The sequence below is a fragment of the Chlorocebus sabaeus genome, chromosome 13 (assembly GCF_047675955.1).
Source record: "Chlorocebus sabaeus isolate Y175 chromosome 13, mChlSab1.0.hap1, whole genome shotgun sequence".
Taxonomy (NCBI): Eukaryota; Metazoa; Chordata; class Mammalia; order Primates; family Cercopithecidae; genus Chlorocebus; species Chlorocebus sabaeus.
The window spans coordinates 97,398,119-97,417,800 of NC_132916.1; the positions used below are offsets into that span (position 1 = coordinate 97,398,119).

Consider the following 19,682-nt stretch of genomic DNA (forward strand, 5'->3'; position numbering starts at 1 on the left):
GACTTGATCAGAGATGTAGATGGATTTCAAAGCACAGTTGTGAACTTTATACAACCTATGACAATCTCTTACCAAAATGGAATAAATGGCTTGGCAAAAAGTTAAGTATAATATGAGACGGCTTCCAGCTGACTTTCCAGTTCAAAGACACAGGCATTATACTAAGTAGATTGTTGTTTAGCTATCCTCTGAATCTGAAATTACCCTTGGAGCTATCTAGAACTGGAGTCATGTCATCATCATAAACTTCCCTTGGTCTATGTCTCTTCCGTCTTCTTCCACAATATAAGACCATTGGATTTTCAGGGGAAAGGAGAGGACAAGTTGAATTATGGATTACTAGTTTACTTAAGGCAAGTGTTAAAACAGGAGGAGAGACAAATTATTAAATGCCACAAATATTTGCGCTGGCCTTTATTAGAGGGATATAGATACTGGAAGGCTCTGTATCCTATATTTAGAAACTGAGATCCCTTCCTGCATTACTCAAACTACCACCTTTATGCTTATGTTTTTCTCTCTCACTACAAAAGCCCCATCAGATACAGCAATCGAGATTAGAAAACATCTCCCTGATGTCTCACTAAGGTTTCTGCTCTTTTTTGAAGCTCTATTAATGTCAAGTAGAAGTATCAGAGATTGTGTTATTTCTTCAGAGAAGAAAGGAAAGACTAAAAAAATATATTTCAATCAAACATGAGGTTAAAAATTCGAACACAACTTTCTAATAAGAAAATGAGCTTCTTTATAACAGCTGATCTGTACCACTGACACTCTCATTTGAGCAGAGGGGACTTATCATGCTAATAGATGGAACAGACTTCTGCATTCAATGAGACAGTTAACTTAGTAATTCCACAGTCTGTTCCAATTCTAACAGTTCAAAAATCAACAAATGGCCTTATAATCTTGTGCCTTCTGTATACTTCAAGTGTGCATTATAAATCACTTTGAAATAGCTTACTTATATAGTTTGGAGCTAATTCATATCCATGGAGAAGGCACACTTAGCATACCTATGACACAGCATTTAAACCTTAAAACTATTTAACCTACAACCACACAGTTACAGGATACTGTGTATCCAATCAATGATGATTTAGTTGAGAAGGAAACTACAAAACATCTAGAAGAGCTGAACAGTGGATGTTGGAAGACAGTTACAAAGATGGGACTAGACTGGTAAACACCAATCAGAAGCAAGATGACACATTACAGACATGTTGATGCAAACAGTCAAGTAGGAGAAATATGTGATTGCCAAGATCAAAGCAGAATAAGATCATACTGTTAAATTATAGATTCACATCCGTGTGATAGGCACGTACTTGTTAGTATCAACAAGCAATAGCCTTTTGCAAATTATCTGATATAATTTTTAGTATTACTGGTGACCTTATAAAGAATGTAGGACTATATGTCTTGTTCTGTGACGAATCAGTTATAGGAACTTGAGCAAGTCAATAAAGATTTATTGCTTCAGTTTCTTTCATTGCAAACTGAAAGGGGTTGAACTTGAACAGTGTTTCATTTTCCACAGTGTTCAATGGAATATGCTCCACTAAAAGGAAAATACTATGCTGTATCTGAATATAAGAAAAATGCCCTTATACTACCTAAATCTATAAAAACAAAAGAAAATTACAAAAAGAGAAAAGGCATAATCAAATATATATGAGGGTCTGGGTGTGGTGGCTCACACCTGTAATCCTTGCATTTTGGGAGGCTGAGGTGGGCAGATCGTATGAGGTCAGGAGTTTGACACCAGCCTGGGCAGCATGGTGAAACCCCTTCTCTCCTAAAAATACAAATATTAGCTGGGCATGGTGGTGGGCACCTGTAACCCCAGCTACTCAGGAGACTAAGGCAGGAGAATTGCTTGAACCCAGGAAGCGGAAGTTGCATTGAGCTGAGATCTCGCCGCTGCATTCCAGCCTGGGCAACAGAGTGAGACTATGTCTCAAAAAAAAAAGTGTGTGTGTGTGTGTGTGTAATATATATAATGTATATATGATCAATTACATAGTGAAAAAATATTAAGACTTTTTAAGAAAAGAAACATTTAAATATGAATATTTTTCTCTAAGCATATTTACTTATTTGGCAACTCTGTTTTTCCCCTCCACCTCCCCCTTCTATCCCCTCCTCCCTTCCTCCACCTTCTTCTCTTCTCCCTTTCTCTCCCTCCTTCTATTTCTTTCCCCCTTCTTTCTCCTCCTCCTCCTTCTATTTTTGAAATGTATCAACATTTCTTTTTCTCTGAAAAACTCTTTTGGAAATTATAGAAATTTTCAGTTTCAGAAATAGATGTTATAAAATGTGTGTTCCAAATCTCTGAAAGAAAGCTCTTTCCCACTGCTGCAAATGTGTGACTTCAAGAATTCAAACATAGTTTTGTAATTTAAAATTTAAAATGTCTACTATTGATGAAGTAAATCAAGAAAAAAATCCGTTTAGAACACAGGCATATACTGAAATACAGCAAAGAGATTTATCTACTCTTTCTACTGCAGAAATGATCTGAGATTAGTTCTTTAATCATGTATACACATAGAAGACAAGTTTTGCTTGTTCATTTTGAAGTTGATGTAATAGCTAATCATTACATTGGTTGATTGCTTACTTTGTAGCAGGCTCTGCTTTCTATCAGTAGTCACGGAAACAGAATGCAGTGGTTTGTCTTGTACTAAAGATGATAAAACTGGGGATTACCGAAGTTTAGTAAGCTCACACAGAGTGTCAAATCTGTGTCTTGAAACCATGTCAGTATAGAATGTCTACTCTTTGCTAATATTCCACACTGTTATTCATTTGTATTACTCCAGCAACAATTAAAAGTAAAAATTTAAAAACCCTCTGGGGTACAAATTACAAATATGTATCTTTATCTTGGAAAGTAATAAGTACTAAAGAAATTTATTGGATCCTGAAAGTCATAGGAGAAGATTGAGTTTATCTCAATACAGGGTAGACTTCATTTCCTCTGCTTGAGACTGGGAACGGCACTGCATTTCTATGTTTTTTGTGGTAATTTAATCCTTGTCCTCTCTGTCTACATCTCTGCCTTTTGCCTTGATATCACTGAAGTTTCTCTCACCTAGAGTTTAATTCTTTTAATCTCTTCTGAAGTATATCTCGTCCTTCCTTCAGGGTCCATTTTAGATGCCAATTTCTTCATTTAAATTTCCTCCTTTGTTTTAAATAAATGTAAATGTGCCTTTTCCTCAAATGTAGAAATAGTGCTTTTTTCACTGCTTTTATTGATTTCCCACTATATATTAGGTACACGCTAAATGCAAGGGATATTTTTTAATTAAAAATATGGTCTTGTCTCTCAGGGAAATTACATTCTAGTAGAGGAATAGACACATAAGCAAAAGAAAAAACAAAGCAACAAAATGTCACACTAGTTAAGGTAACCATATGATTAATTGCCTAATCTGGGCCATTTTTGAGAGTGAGAGGGACAATTAGTAATTATGCTTAAACCATAGGCATGACTCAGGACTTTCCCAACAAATCCAGACATACAGTTGGTTACCTTATAACGGAACTGTGCATGCTGAATATTATCAAAAACAGACAAGTGGCAAAGCTGGGGGTGGGAATGGTGGCAGGGATCAGGAAAGATTAGACAGTAATGTTTACTGCTTTCTGTCTTGTATTACTTTTATTTATACATGCATCTTTTTTTTTGCCACCAGGCTTTAAGAACTTTGAAAGAGGGTTTCATATTCTTTTCATCCTCTCATATCCCACAATGCTCACAAAATAACTTCTTGTAGGTGGACACTTGATTGTTGAATGGAGGTATTGTTTTCCCTGTTGTATATCAATGCTCTCTTTCTGCTGGTTTTAAAAATGTGCAGTCGTTATTCTCAGATATATTTCTACTGTCTGTGCATTTTGACTGTCATTTACTTTTTAAATTCATTTCTTTATTTGCAAAGCAAATTTAATTGTGTATATTATTTAGTTCTTTATGAATTCTGTAAGGTTTGTTTATTATCAATAAACTGTATATGAAAGAAGAAAAAGAGACCCAGAACAGTAAGTCAACAGATGGTAAGGAAGCAATCAGAGAAGACTAGGGGATGGATTATACTGTGTGAGATGAGGAAAACAACAATCAAATAAGTCCAGCATTGTCTGAGCTCTGGCAGTCACTCAGATAACCTCTTGAAACTAACACTCCCAATTTTTAAACTTGAGAGGAAGTGCTTGCTCCACCCAATGGGGGACAACCCAACATTTTGACAAAGAGAGAAGGGACCTGGCCTCCTCATCTTTTCCCAGGTGCCCAGGAGGGATCTGTTTGGAGAAGCCCACCTTCCCCTCTTTCAGGGTGTGGACAAGAGGGGAAGGTGGGCTTCCTATAGTGTCAAACAAGGCATCCTTCTTCAGGATTCCACAGATGTCATAATGAAAGAGGCTGGCAAAGAACTGAAGGTTAGAGAAATGCCAAAATGAAATGTATGCCCTCCAGCAAACAATCCTTGTGCCTGGGTGTCTGGTTCACATGGACGGAGTTCATAAGCCTGACTGTGTCAATGACTTTTGACAAGTAACCCAACCTCTTTTTGTCTTAGTTTTCTCATTTGTAAAATGGCAATATTAGTACTGAACTCATAGAGATGTTGTAAATATTAAAGTATATAAAATCCCCTACATGTAATCACTCTAACACTCGCTGTAATTATAAATATTATTGCCCTTAATGCTAATATTTGTTGTTCTAAACATGTTTTCTTGCATTTAAAAAAAAAAAAAAAAAAAAAAGGCAACCTGGGCTTGGTGGCTCATGCTTGTAATCCCAACACTTTGGGAGGCTGAGGCGGGTGGATCACGAGGTCAGGAGTTCAAGACCACCCTGGCCAATATGGTGAAACCCGTTGCTAGTAAAAATACAAAAATTAGCCGGGCGTGGTGGTGTGTACCTGTAGTCCAAGCTACTCAGGAGGCTGAGGCAGGAGAATCGATTGAACCCGGAAGGTGGAGGTTGCAGTGAGCCGAGATAGCGCCACTGCACTCTGGTCTGGATGACGGAGCAAAACTCCATCTCAAACATAAATAAATAAATAAATAAGGCAGATTAAAGTAGGGAACATAAAACCTAGGAATATGTTAATTTGATCAATTCACACATATTATTTACTAAGTCTTAAAGGCTATTGCTCTTTAGTATAATTTTTGATTTTAGGCAAAACATTATGCTGGACTTGGCAGTGAAAAGGACTATTATGAAATAAGAAATGAAAGAAGTTGCTTAAAATGAAAAAACATTTTAAAAAAGTTAAGCAAGATAAAAGTGTTTTTCTCATTGTGCTCTTTCATGTTTAGAAATCTCTTCACTTGGGCCGGGCGCGGTGGCTCAAGCCTGTAATCCCAGCACTTTGGGAGGCCGAGACGGGCGGATCACGAGGTCAGGAGATCGAGACCATCCTGGCTAACATGGTGAAACCCCGTCTCTACTAAAAATACAAAAAAATAAGCCGGGCGAGGTGGCGGGCGCCTGTAGTCCCAGCTGCTCGGGAGGCTGAGGCAGGAGAATTGCGCGAACCCGGGAGGCGGAGCTTGCAGTGAGCAGAGAGCAGGCCACTGCACTCCAGCCTGGGTGACAGAGCGAGACTCCGTCTCAAAAAAAAAAAAAAAAAAAAAAAAAAAAAAAAAAAAAAAAAAAAAAAAAAAAAAAAAAGAAATCTCTTCACTTTGGAAGTTATAAATACCTTATCCAGTGACTTTCAGAATCCTGAGGGCTTTATTTTTTATTTTTTTATTTTTTTATTTTTTATTTTTTATTTTTTATTTTTTTTTTGAGGCGGAGTTTCACTCTGTCGCCCAGGCTGGAGTGCAGTGGCCGGATCTCAGCTCACTGCAAGCTCCGCCTCCCGGGTTCACGCCATTCTCCTGCCTCAGCCTCCCGAGTAGCTGGGACTACAGGCGCCCGCCACCTCGCCCGGCTAGTTTTTTGTATTTTTAGTAGAGACGGGGTTTCACCGGGTTAGCCAGGATGGTCTTGATCTCCTGACCTCGTGATCCGCCCGTCTCGGCCTCCCAAAGTGCTGGGATTACAGGCTTGAGCCACCTTATTAGTCTAGGGAGTAAAGGGGTGAAGTAAAACTTGAGTTAATTATTGTCAAATTTTCCACGCTCTGAAAGCAGAAGAAATTGGCACATTCCTGTAAATCTAGTAAAATGGCTCTGGGAAGTAAACAGTCTTCCTTTTGAGGATTAAAGGTTAACTTCTCAACAAATTTACTTAGTGGAACCAAGAGGATTAGACATCAAGTACTATACAATTGATGTTATTCCCCAGTGCTTACATGGGTGCTGGGGCCACCACTCTTGTGGTCCCTCCAGGTTAAATCCTATTAAAGTAAATCCCATTGTAACAAAAACATCTGAATAATCAAGAATATCTGGAGCCAGGTGATGGTTCTGTTATTGCAACATCTCACTACAAAGGAACTTAAAATCCAGCCACTACAATAAAGGAATTGGCTCCCTGTTGGAATTTGTGGTGATTTGAGCTATATCTAGCTGCATAATTTAAATAGCAAACAGTGGAACACCAGCAATACAATAGAATAGTCAAGTTGAGTATGGAAGCTGTCATTTCCTTGGCAGTAAGAGAAGTGGCTTTCTTCATTTAGAGGAGTCCAACAGCCCAGTTGACTAATCAGTGCCATTCGGGTGCAAATTCTGCAAATATAAATAAATGGTTTTGATAATGTGACATTGTAAGACACTGGAATCAAATGGCATTAGAAGAGTGTGCTGTTGGCTATAACCAAACAATTTCAGAAATCAATAGTCTTGAGCAAGCATTTTTCAAGAGATGTATAACATAGCTGGAGGCCAACACACTTCTAAAATCAAGTGTATTCATCAAGAGAATAAAAGATAGATTAAAATAGGAACAAAGGAACAAGCTAGTAACATGAAAACACTATGCAATCTACTTGAAACATCGCTATAGTCAACCTACACTAGTGGTCATTTAGAAGACAGGCCGAGGAAAATAAAGTCCAACTGAGAGGGTAGAATTGAATATATCTACTATGATAATAGAATCTTTCAAGAATCAGTGAGAAGTATATTCATTTTATCAAATCCTGCACCATCTTAGCCTTTTCTCACTACTTATCATCTCTCCTATAACTTTTCAGTCCTTTGGCTGGTGGCTCAACCAGGTGGCTAAGAGGGCATGGACATGTCATTAGATAGTCTGCTGTTCTTAACCAGCAGAAGCCCTCTGAGGATATTCAGTCTCTCATCGCCATGTCAATTAAAACTACCAAAAAAGTTCACTATGTAAAGCAAAAATGCTGCTTTTTTAGCTTGACCAGATGTCCTTTCTTGACAAAGGGATGATGGTATGCATTTTATTTGTTTGTTTAATACAGCCTCTTCATAGTTAAGACACAGGGTATCTGTGCCAAGATACTTTCATAAGATAACCATTATGAGCAAGGGTTAGAATTAATAATACACTTTAAACCCTTGCTACTTAAAATGTGTCTGCAGATTACCATATTAGCATCACCTGTGAGCATATAAGACCTGCAGACTCTCAAACCTAAACCCAGACCTACTGAATCAGCATTTTATAAGTCTTCTCATATTGTTGCCAATGGATATTAATTTTTGAAGCCCTGATCTAATGTCAGTAAGGCTTTTCTTTGGTCTTAATTAATGTGTATAAGAATTTGTTTGTACCTCACAAGTTTAAGATATTGAGGGTTATGTGTCAATGTTTAGAAACAGAATCTTTTTGTGAAATTTATTTTTTTCTGATTTTTAACCTGTAATTTGAATCACTTGCCTTAAAACTAGTTTAAAGGTACCAATATGATTTCAACTTTCTTTCTTTTTATGAGTGCAGAATTTTGTTTCTTTTCTTTTTTTCCTTTTTTTTTTTTTTTTTTTTTTTTTTTTTTTTTTTTGCACTAACTAGGTATCTGTGACAGTAGCTGACCTGGTGCTGGTTTGTTTAGTGTCTGGGGAGTTATAAGTGATTTATTTTTGAAATAGCTTCATGTGCCTCAGCCAGACACACCTGAATGGACTTCTTATAATTTTTTTGTAGTTTACTGAGATAAAGCAATGCAGAACAAAGATTTTTTTGTGTGTTCAGATGAATACTTGAAAGAGAATACTTATTTTCTTACTTTTGTCTAAAAATGAACATTTCAAAAATAATATTAGTATTCAAAGAAGTACCTTCTTTTATAAACTCTAAAAACGTTTTCTTGACTGAGTGTTAAGTTAAACATAAATGTTGTAAGTTGAAATGCTCATATTTTTACATTCCTAAAGTTACACAGGCACATAGTAGAAAGGAAAAAATGATTCAAAAGGTTTATGTTAAATATCTCTCCACCTGTGCATTAATCACTCTTTTCCCCACTAATAGTTCTTTACTATCTTTTCAATGATATTTTATACATTGAATGTATGTCTATATATACATTCGTAACACAAAGATAGTATAACACATATGCACTGCATTTTGCTTATTACTATACATAATACATTTTGGAGATCTGCTGCTCTTTTTAATGACTACACAATATTTCATTGTATGTCCTAACATTATTACCTGACCTGACCAATACCCTATTGGACATTCAGATTGTTTTTCAGTCTTTTATTAACAATGAAACAATTAATGTCCTAATGCATATTTCAATTTGAAAATGTGCAATTGTGGTGAAAGGATAAATTTCTTGGAGTAGAATTGCTATGATTTGAGTGAATATTTCTATATCTGGTAGTTATTGTCTAATTGCTTCCTGCTCTCGCTAATCTTCAGGTTGTCTCACTGTCCCCTTTCTTGTACCCTTATTTCACCTGTGTAACCAATTCCCTGTATCAAAGGTCTCTGCTTATAATACCTACAGTGGTTTCAGTTTTCTTGCTTAGACCCCAGGTGTTCCTGGTGGCAATGTATTTAAGGAGGGAAATAGGTGCCATTCAACAAATTGTATTGAGAAAATTGGAGAACATTTGTGAAAAACTAATGTGATAGCTCATCTAACTCCTTATGCCCAGAATAAAATCCAGATGGGTCAAATGATTTACATTTAAAAACATTTTGTAAAATTGTTACAAGAAATCATGAAGGAAAGAAATTTTCTTAAGTATGATGGAAAACTCAGATGTGAATGACAAGGTAGATAAATAAATGAGACTACATAAAAATAAAAATCTATCACGAAACAAAAGCAGAGTAAACAAAGTCAAACTATAAAATATATATTCTTTAATTATAGATAATAGTCTAATTTTTCTTAATATAAAAATATTATACTACAGGCAGGGGGCTTCCTGTAATCCCAGCAATTTAGGAGGCTGAGGAGGGTGGATCCCCTGCGTTCAGGAGTTCGAGACCAGCCTGGCCAATATGGTGAAACCCCATCTCTACTAAAAATCCAAAAATTAGCTGGGCGTGGTGGCAAATGCCTGTAATCCCAGCTACTCGGGAGGCTGAGGCAAGATAATCACTTGAACCCGGGAGGCAGAGGTTGCAGTAAGCCTAGATTGTACCACGGCACTCCAGACTGGGTGACAGAGTAAGACTCCGTCTCCAGAAAAAAAAAAAAAAAATTATACTGCAAATCTTCAAAAACAATGAACAATATAAGCAAAAATGAGCAAAGGTATAACTAGACAGTACACAGAAGGGAAAAATACAATTAGATATGAAATATCTTAAATACATAAACAGATGTTAAATCTTGCTCGTAAGAGAAAAGCAAATTTATGCTATAATGATAAACCTATCTTATAAAAAATGTACAATGCTTTGTAGGATTAAGGTAGTCTCATACATTCCTGTAAGAATAGACAGAATTGGTTACACAAGTAAGGGAAATGAGGGCACCAGAAAGGGGACAGCAAGATAACCTGAAGATTAGCAAGAGCAAGAAGCTCCTACAACTTTTATTGCTATGGTGACAAAGGGGAAGTTAGTAATGGGAGCCCCAAAGTCAGGATTTCTGTTGGGAGATGGCTATTTTAAGGGACACCCAGTGGGAGTTAAGATGATAGAGATAGTAGCTGTCTGACAGGAATAGGAGTCATGGAGAGAGAGCCAGAGAAATATCCTGGATTTTCTCCCCTTCCTTCCTGCCAACTTCTGCCAGTGCCTCTTATTGACTAGACCCAATCAGAAGATGGAGAGAAATAATAAACGTAGTTCTATGCCATTCACATAAGAGAAAAGCAAGCATGGAAATTGGATCTCAGAGCAAAGACTAGGCTCACCAGCATATCACCTATCTTGTTCCATTTATTTGCATATGTATTTGTGTATCAGAACCATATATATTTGCTGTAGCATCATCCTTTTTTTTTCAATATCAGAAGGCTAATCCCTCCTTAATATTTTCTTAAATTTAGGGATTTTTTTAATGCTATTAATATTTTTCCAGATATAATTTAGAATCAGCTTGTTTATTTCTAAAAATTTACTGTAATCTTATTGCTATCATATTAAACATACAGATTAATTTAGGGATAAATGATATTTATGGAATTTTAAAAATTGAAATAGAGAAATAGAGTATATTTTTCTATTTTTTAAATACTTGTTTGGGTTTCCCAGTAGTCTTTAAAGTTTTCTTCATGTAGATTCTGCATGTTTCTTTCTAGGTATTTTCCCTTGTTTGGTGGTGGTTGTTACTATTGCAAATGACATTTTTTTAAATGAAAAATTAAATAATTTAAAAATCAATAGCAAATTTAACAATTTAGAATTTGCTGTATCTTCAGGGAACATTTTTGGCATTTTTTTTTCCTTAGAAACAATCATTTTCATCTGCTTTAAATCTCATTTGCATAGATTTAAATGATATACTATCTAATTATCCCTCTAGTTTTCTCTGTCATTATTTCCCTGTTGTGATTTCTTAATTCAGTCATTTAATCTTGGCCAGGTGTGGTGGCTCATGCCTGTAATCCCAGCACCTTGGGAGGCTGAGGCTGGTGGATCATAGGGTCAGGAGACCAAGACCATCTTGGCTAACACGTAGAAACCCCTTCTCTACCAAAAATGCAAACAAATTAGCCGGGTGTGGTGGTGCGCACCTGTAGTCCCAGCTACTCAGGAGGTTGAGGCAGGAGAATTGCTTGAAGCTGGGAGGCAGAGGTTGCAGTACTCTGTACTGTACTCTAGATCAACGCCACTGTACTCTAGCCTGGGTGACAGAGCAAGACTCCATCTCAAAATAATAATAATAATAATAATAATAATAATAATAATTTAATATTGTATGACTTCTCCTTTACACATGCACAAAATTGCTGTTATGTATTTCATTTTAGCATCATTTTCAATACTGGAATTTAAAATTGTATAAAGAATTTTAAAGAGCTCTAATTTGTTTTACGCATGTTTTGCAAATTTGATTCCATGGAAGTGTATTAGCGCAAAGTTTACTTTTTGTGTAAGCATTATGCCTATATGTAAAAACACTGAAACTTCTTCAGAAAATGAAGAAAGGTTCTTATTTTACATCTGCAGCATTTATGAAAGATAAGATTTCTCAGGATCTTGTCTCTGGGCAACTGCATATACGGTGGTGACCTATAGCAGTTTTTGATGGATCTCATCAAAACTCTAATGTGCTATCGAACACTAGAACTTATTACTTCAATCTAAGGATATGTTTTTATCCAGGTTCAAAATCTATAAGCCAATATGAATGTCATTTCTCCCAATACGTTCATAGTACAACATTTTTATACCTTTTTGTTTTTGCTTTCAGACAGAGTTTTGCTCTTTCGTCTAGGCTGCAGTGCAGTTGCATGATCATGGCTCACTGTATAGCCTCAACCTTCTAGACTCAAGCAATCCTATCACCTCAACCTCCTGAGTAGCTGGTACTACAGACATGAACCACTGCACTCTTTATTTTTTGTAGAAGTGGGGTCTCACTGCTGGCATTATAGGCATGAGCCATAGTGCCTGGTCATATTTATACTTTTTAAAATATTGTCAACATCATCATTATTCTTCAGCCTCTTTACTTCTTCCTGAAATTATAGTAACCGCCTCTAAATGCATTTTTAATCCTTTCTGTGCTCAGTTTTCACTGTGTGATTCCTCTGCACCAAAACTCCCAATGGCTCCTCACAGCCTATAGGATTAAGCCAAAACAGATTTTAGCCATAATTGGAAAGGCACAATCCTGATTGTTGAAACCCTGAGAGATCGAAATCTGGAAAAAATAATTCTAAATTATTTTTTTAATTCCTTAAAAGATAATGTATCTCATTTTTAAAAGAATATTTACTCAAGAAACATATAAAAACATGACAGAACACTTTATGGGCCACTTTACACAATAAAGTAGGCAATAATGAAACATTTTCACAAGCATAACCAGTCAGGTAAACTAATGATAGTCATGCTGATATAACAGTTATGAGAAAATGCACTGTATTCATATGATATAGGTCTAAAACTAAAATGTATAAACATACATTACTATGGTTAGTGATTGCATGCATCCAGTTTGTAACCATTTACATGTGAAATATTGCAACAAGCAGTCTGAGTCTTTTGATGAGATCCATCAAAAACTGCCATGGGTCACCATGGCATGTGCTGTTGCCCAAAGAGAAATCTTATCTTTCACAAAAGCTGCAGATGTAAAAGAAGAACCTTTCTTCATTTATTGAAGAAGTTTCAATGTTTTTGCATATATACACAATGCTTACACAAAAAGTAAACATTGTGATAATTCACTTTTGTGGAATTAAATTTGCAAAACATGCATGAAACGAATTAGAACTCTTTAAAATTCTTTGTACAATTTTAAGTTCCAGTACTCAAAATGATGCTAAAATGAAATATATAATATTGTAACTTTTTGTTACGTGTAAAGGAGCAGAAGTCATACAGAATAAATTATTTTTGGCAGGGATTTCTTGTCTTTTTTACCTGAATTTTCACTTCTGGGATCTTCCAAACACTTGCTGTACTGGTATTTGGAGTGTGGTTGTGGTCTACAAATTTTGTAAGTATATGCTGTCCATTTGTAGGGCTGGTTATCGCTCAGCTATTGTAACTAAGTGATTTTCTGCTTTTGCAGCACCAATAACAATTAGCTTTTAAATTTTATGTTTCATCATTGAGTAGCCTCATACATTTATTGTATTACAGCTTGCTTGTGAGGGAACAATTTCGGAAATCTCTTCTATTATGTTGTAAGAAATACAGTACAGTAAGAAAGAATAATATTCGGTTTCCTAAATACCAAATCAGTATTCATCAGGCTTCTCCAGAGACACAGAACCAAGAAGATATATAAATAGATACATGAGAAGGACTTCATTATAGGAATTGGCTAATGTGATTACAGAGGCTGAGAAGTACCACTACAGGCTGTCTGCAAGGTGAAGACCCAGGGATGCTAGTAGTATGGTTCAATCAAAATTTGAAAGCCTCAGAAACAAGAAAGCCAATGGTGTAATTCTCAATCCAACTTTGAAAGTTTCAGGACCTGATTGGGAAGACCAGTGTAAGTCCTGGATTTCAAAGGCTGGTGAGCCCAAAGTTCTGACGTCCTAGGAAGCTAAAGAAAAATTTGCCCCAGCTCTCAGATAGAGACCAGTTTGTCTTCTGTATTTGTTCTCTCCTGACCCTCAGCCAGTTGGATGGTGCCGACCAACGCTGAGGGCAGATCTTCCCTACCTAGTCCGCTCAGACTCACATACTGATCTTCTCTGGAAACACTCTCACAGACACACCCAAAATAATACTTCACCAGGTTTCTAGGTATTCCTTAATCTAGTCAAGTTGACCCAGACAATTAAGTCCATAAGTTCACTCCTTGTCAACTTGGCACCCATACATGTCTCCTTAAATCATACTTAATTTACAAATAAAGATAATAACAATGTAATATTATTGTTCCACCTAACGTTATGCAACTAACATGATATGACTACCCTGTGTACAACTGAAAATGCACTAATGCCTTCCATAGAATTTGGCTTTCAGGATTTCAATATTTGTGATTTTAATCTTCCGAGATGGTGATTTTCTGGATTTTAGATGTTATAGATTTTAGATTTAAGGAATTTTATCTTTTGGGATTTCAACATTCAGGATTACAGGGTTTGGTACTGGTCTTTTTTTATTATCGCTGGGTCAAAATGGCATAGCTAGGATCTGTGTTCCCCTGTAACTGGTTCCAATCCAATTTTCCAACTTAGTTTTTTATCATTTGGTTAGTAGTCATAAAGTACTTTAAAAAAGGTCTGATGCACCTTGGAACCTCAGGGAGGGACTATATTATGGGCAAACGGAAGTTAACAAAAGAGTAATAAAGTTCACAGAAGATAAACTCTATCCTGAAACTCTACTTGGAGTAAGTTTTTCCTTTAGCATTCAGTGCATCCAAACCAATATTTCAGGCTTCATGCCAGCCCAGTCACTAATTTACCTTACAACTAAAGTTATTATAACGGTCTAAGAGAAATGGCACCATCTTTATTTTTGTATCTCAACTTAGCAATACGAATTATCTTTCCTTAAACAAAACTACTGTGACCCTTGTGAAATGCTGATCATTGTACCCTAGAAGAAGATATGCAGTTGGAGAAGATCCAGGCAACTTACCAAAGGGATTGGGCATTTTCTACATGAAAACAGAAGAATAAGGCTGAAACAGTTTAGTCAGGAAGTGTTTAGATTGTAATCTTCAACCTTGTGATGGGTATAGAGAGTATAAATATAGAATTATTGAAAAATCAGAATGCAGAAATTGAGTATCTTCTTGAGTCAAGAAAGAGGTAATTTTAGAGCAAATAGATGGAGTTATTAAGGGATAGTACACATTAACCCTGGAGAGGATAGAAGCAAAAACCATAAATAATTCTAGAGGGATTTAGATAAATTCAGTGGTGATAAAGACAGGATTGTTTTATTGAGGTTATTCATTTGAGGGATCTATCAGTCTTTTGAATGTAAACCACAGAGAGCAAAAATGCCACACAGCATTTTATTTAGCTGTGGTTATTTATGTAAGAAATATTCTTTGAACACTTACTGTACAGCAGACTCTGTGCTGGGCACTTGTGATGAATACGATAACCAAGGTCACTAGCTAATATACATGTGAGACAACAATTATAATACAATGTAGGGCTATGTAAGGAGAAATAAAGGATAATAAGGAAGTACACGAGAGGGTCTCATTACCTACATCTGCATCCTCAGGGATTTTCCTTAAAACTGCATCTGTGTAGACTGCAACAGTGTTTACCTAGATTGTGTGCTGCTGTGGGAAGTTTAAGAAGCAGAAAGGAATAATGAAATCTGGCAGATCAATTCCAAGATGGCCTCTGGTGATTTCTGCCTCTTGGTATTTATCATCGTGTGCAGTTTCTTCCTCTTGTGTGTGCACAGGGTCTATGACCAGTTTCTAGTCAATAAAATATTTCAAAGATGATGGGATGTCATTTTTGTGAATCAGTTACATAAGATTCTGACCTCAGACTTGCTATCAAACTCTATCCCTTGTTAGTTCTGATATAACAAGCCACCATGTTGCACACTGCATTATGGAGGGGCTCACATGACAAGATATAAAGGACTTCCTCTGACTAGCAGCCATCAAGGAACTAAGGTTCTCAATGCATCAACCCAAAAGAAATTCTGCCAACAACTACATCATCTTACAAGTAGATCCTTCTCCGGTAGAGCTGTGAGATAAGACATTATCTCAAAATCTTTGAGATAAGATTCTAGCATTGTGAGAGATCCTGTAGCAGAGAACTCAGCTAAACCATACCCAATTCTTACATACACAGGAAGTGTAAAATAGGACTGTGTGTTGTTTTAAGGCACTAAGTTTGTGTCAGTTTGTTTATGGCAATAGATAATTAATACAATGAGGATGCCAAAACATCTCCATGAAACACACTGCAGTCAATCTTCTATGCTACCATAGGCTGGATAATATTTTCAGCATTTTAGATGAGACATAGTTGTGACCAAAATGGTGGTGAGGTGATTAAAAGATGAGGATGTGTTTGAGAGACATTTAAGAAGTAGGATCGGCAAGACACATTATTAATTTGATGTGGAAGTTGAGGGAAGGGATAAATCTAAGATAAAACTCAGACTTGGTATAGGTCACTGAGAAGATTATGATGTCACTCATTAAGACAGAGAGACACAGGAGGTAGGCAGGAGAGAACAATGATGAGTTCGAATTGCATGTGAAACATTGGAGTGAAGATATCCAATAAGCAATTGGATTTGCCCGTCCATCTGAAGTCCAGGAGAAAATAAACTGAGATGAATGAAAGAGCATGCTGTGTATTAAAACCATGCAAATAGATGTGATTTTATAGTGAGGAAAGTAAAGGTGAAGAGCACAAAGATCCTATGGTGGAGTTTAAAGAATGTCAACCTTTAAGGGATAAACAGAAGAAAAGAAGGAGGCTTCTAAAAACACTGAGACAAACAGCTAAAAGAGCAGAAAGAAAAGTAGTAAAATGCAGTTTCATGGAAGACACCCCCACAAAAGTGTTTCAGGAAGAAGGAATTGGTAAACAATGTAAAATAAGAAGTTAAACAAGATATAGCCTTTAGAAAGGGGTCATTTTTGAGAGAAGTTTCTGTTTTTATGGATGGTTAGGTTGGAATTCACATTGCATGAGGTGGAAGGGGAAAGGAACATAAACATGAAGAAAGTTGTGATAGACAACTTTGTGAAAGTTTAGCTCTAAAAGGGAGGAGAGAGATGCTGATAGCCAGAAAGGATTATAATTCATAAAGACTCTATTAAGACAGTAAATTTAGAATTATATTTAAATGCTGATGATAAATAGCCATTAGAAATGAAGAAATTGAAAATTTAGGAGAATCATAACACACCAAATTTCCAGAAGAAAAAGCAGGAGATGTAATCCAGAGAAAAGTGGAGGACTTTGATTTGGACAGTGTCAGACTCAATCCTAGTCCCACCATGATTATACATTGCAAAATAGAAAAACTACTATTTTACACATCACTTAGCCATTTTTAGGTCTATGTTTCTTATATTGGACTTTCCCAACTGATCTATGAGATAGGTAAAGCATTCATAGTGATCCTTACATTTACAGATGTTAAAATTGATGCTCCAAGAGGTTACGTGACTGGGGAACTGGTAATTGGAGCTTGAATATTGTATTTTCTCTATCATGATTTTTTTTTTCACTACATCCTATCCCATGCCAGGGAACTGACACAGTGTGGTACTGTCTATACAGATCATTCTGAGAACTAATAACAGGACTCGATGAATTGGATAATCTGACACTTGAAAATGAAACCTAATATAACTAAAACTGATAACTGAAACTGATAAGGTGGCTTCATCTCTAGACTGCAGATAGTTATCTTTCTTTTTTGTCTTAAGGCCTTTTTTTTTTTTTTTTTTAGACACAGTCTTACTCTGTCACTGAGGCTGGAGTACAGTGGCACTGTGTTGGCTCACTGCAACCTCCGTCTCCTGGGTTTAAGCAATTCTCTTGCCTCAGCCTCCCAAGTAGCTGGGATTGCAGGCACCCACCACCACACCCAGCTAGTTTTTATAGTTTTAGTAGAGATGGGGTTTCACCACCAGGCTGGTCTTGAACTCCTGACCTCAGGTGATCCACCCGCCTCGGCCTCCCAAAGTGCTGGGATTATAGGCATGACCCACTGCACCTGGCCTTTACTCTTAAATATAAGAATACAAATAAGAGTTTGAGAAAGTATCCATTAAAATATGTATCATAACTTAGTCTTTCTGCAATTATTCTACAAAAATGTGCATTTTTGTCTAATATTAAAAGATCTATTTTTAACACTATATAGCTATCACATTGAGGAAGTGATGGCCAAGAAAAACAGTCATTCACATCATAGTAAACTAACATAAAGTAGTGTTATCCCCAAGACCCCCTGGTTAAAAGATAAAACCCCAGGAATCTGCTTTGCATAGCACCCCCTACAGCACATTCTACCAGTATGTGAACAATTCAAGTATTCCCAAAAACTTCTACATTCTGCAGCACAGTGCATTCTACCACTATGTGAACAATTCAAGTATTGCCCCAAACCTTACTTATATCCAAGCATCGACTACTGTCTTTGTTTTTTAGTTCAACATGTTATTAGAAGAAATGGGATTTACTTTATTCCCTGTTGTTTCTTTACTTGATTATTTTTTGGCAAGGTGTGTGGAGGGAGGCAATAAAACATCAATACTCTAAAACTAGCACACTATAATAATAAATGGTATTATATAATATATAATGCAATTATTATATGTCAGCATTATATGTGATTATTGAGTTATTGAAACTATTTTTAACTTCTGCATTTATACCAGCAACAGAGTTTTACCTTCAGGTAGAAAAGAGATATTCTTACTTTTTCAAAAATGAATTCAGAATAATTTTGAAATATTAAAGTTTGAGAAACAAATTCTCTCCATGCAGCAGGTCAATTTCTTTTGAGTAGTCCATCCCATTGAAAATAAAGCATTATTACTACTGTTGGAGTTGGACATTTGGAGATCCTAAATTGCACATTATAGTTTTTATAAAGACAAGTTTACAATGCCTACATCTTTTTTCTTCAATTTCAAAATCCTCAAGGCTGTTAGAAATCTTTACTTTTACAACTTGGTGTTGGTTCTAGATAAGGTTGACTTTCAGTGGAAACTTCAGAGATAAAAACTCTTCGACAAATAATTCAATCTGTATCATGTAGGGTATATTCAAAGTGATTTCAAAAGAATTATTATATTCCTTAAAAGCACCTTTATGTCAATATATCTTTGAAGCAAAAACACATCTAAAAATTCAATAGTGGGTTCACTATGTGGTCAACATTTGAACTCTGTAGAACTTTTCAATTTATGTGTGTAGAGAATGACTTTTACCATAATTTTTTGCCTCTGTTACAAACAAGTTAGACTAGAAAATAATGTATTCCTGATATATTTTTTTCTTCTCTAAGGTACAGGTCTATTTCTTCAACATTGAGAATACAATGGTCTTTTGCAAATTTACCAAGCAAGGAAATATTTATCTAATTTACAAGGGATAGTTATGTTTAGCTAGATATTATTGCATGTTAAATTTCAGATTACCCAACTCATCCAAACAAACATACAGATACCAGCATGTTTTCTATCATATCTCTCTCTCATCCATCTATCTATCTATCTATCTATCTATCTATCTATCTATCTATCTATGTATCTATCTATTATTTATATCTATCTTCTCTTTACCATCTAATTATTTACCAGGAGTATCTTTTCCACCCTTGTTAGCCTGGTACAGTTCTGCTCACTATTGAACTCTTGTGAGTCTCAGCATTCTCTGAACCCACAGACCCTACTAGACTAGATTCTTTACTCTGTATGTCAGTAGCAGGAGGGTTATGTGTTTGTTTCAGTATCTGGCCTATTAGAAGGAGAGCTTTTGCAATTTTGTTTCTCCAACTTATCTGCAGCCCTAAAGGAGAGGGCAGTACATCATCTCAGTAGCTTGAGTTAAGAACTAAGCATAGTTCTTGACTCTTAGTCAATAACTACTTGATGATTTGCTGAATTGAATGAAGTTATTTGTATATAGCTAAGTAGGCTATAAGAAGAAAAGAGTAAAATGCGATGAGCAGAGTA

The 19,682-nt window shown here is 36.1% G+C and overlaps 1 long non-coding RNA gene across 2 annotated transcripts in view; it reads left to right on the forward strand.

Annotated features, from left to right (window-relative positions):
• The window catches only part of LOC140713195 (uncharacterized), a 979,701-nt gene that overhangs the window by 517,670 nt on the left and 442,349 nt on the right, over positions 1–19,682 (forward strand). The gene's annotated exons all lie outside the window — the stretch shown is intronic.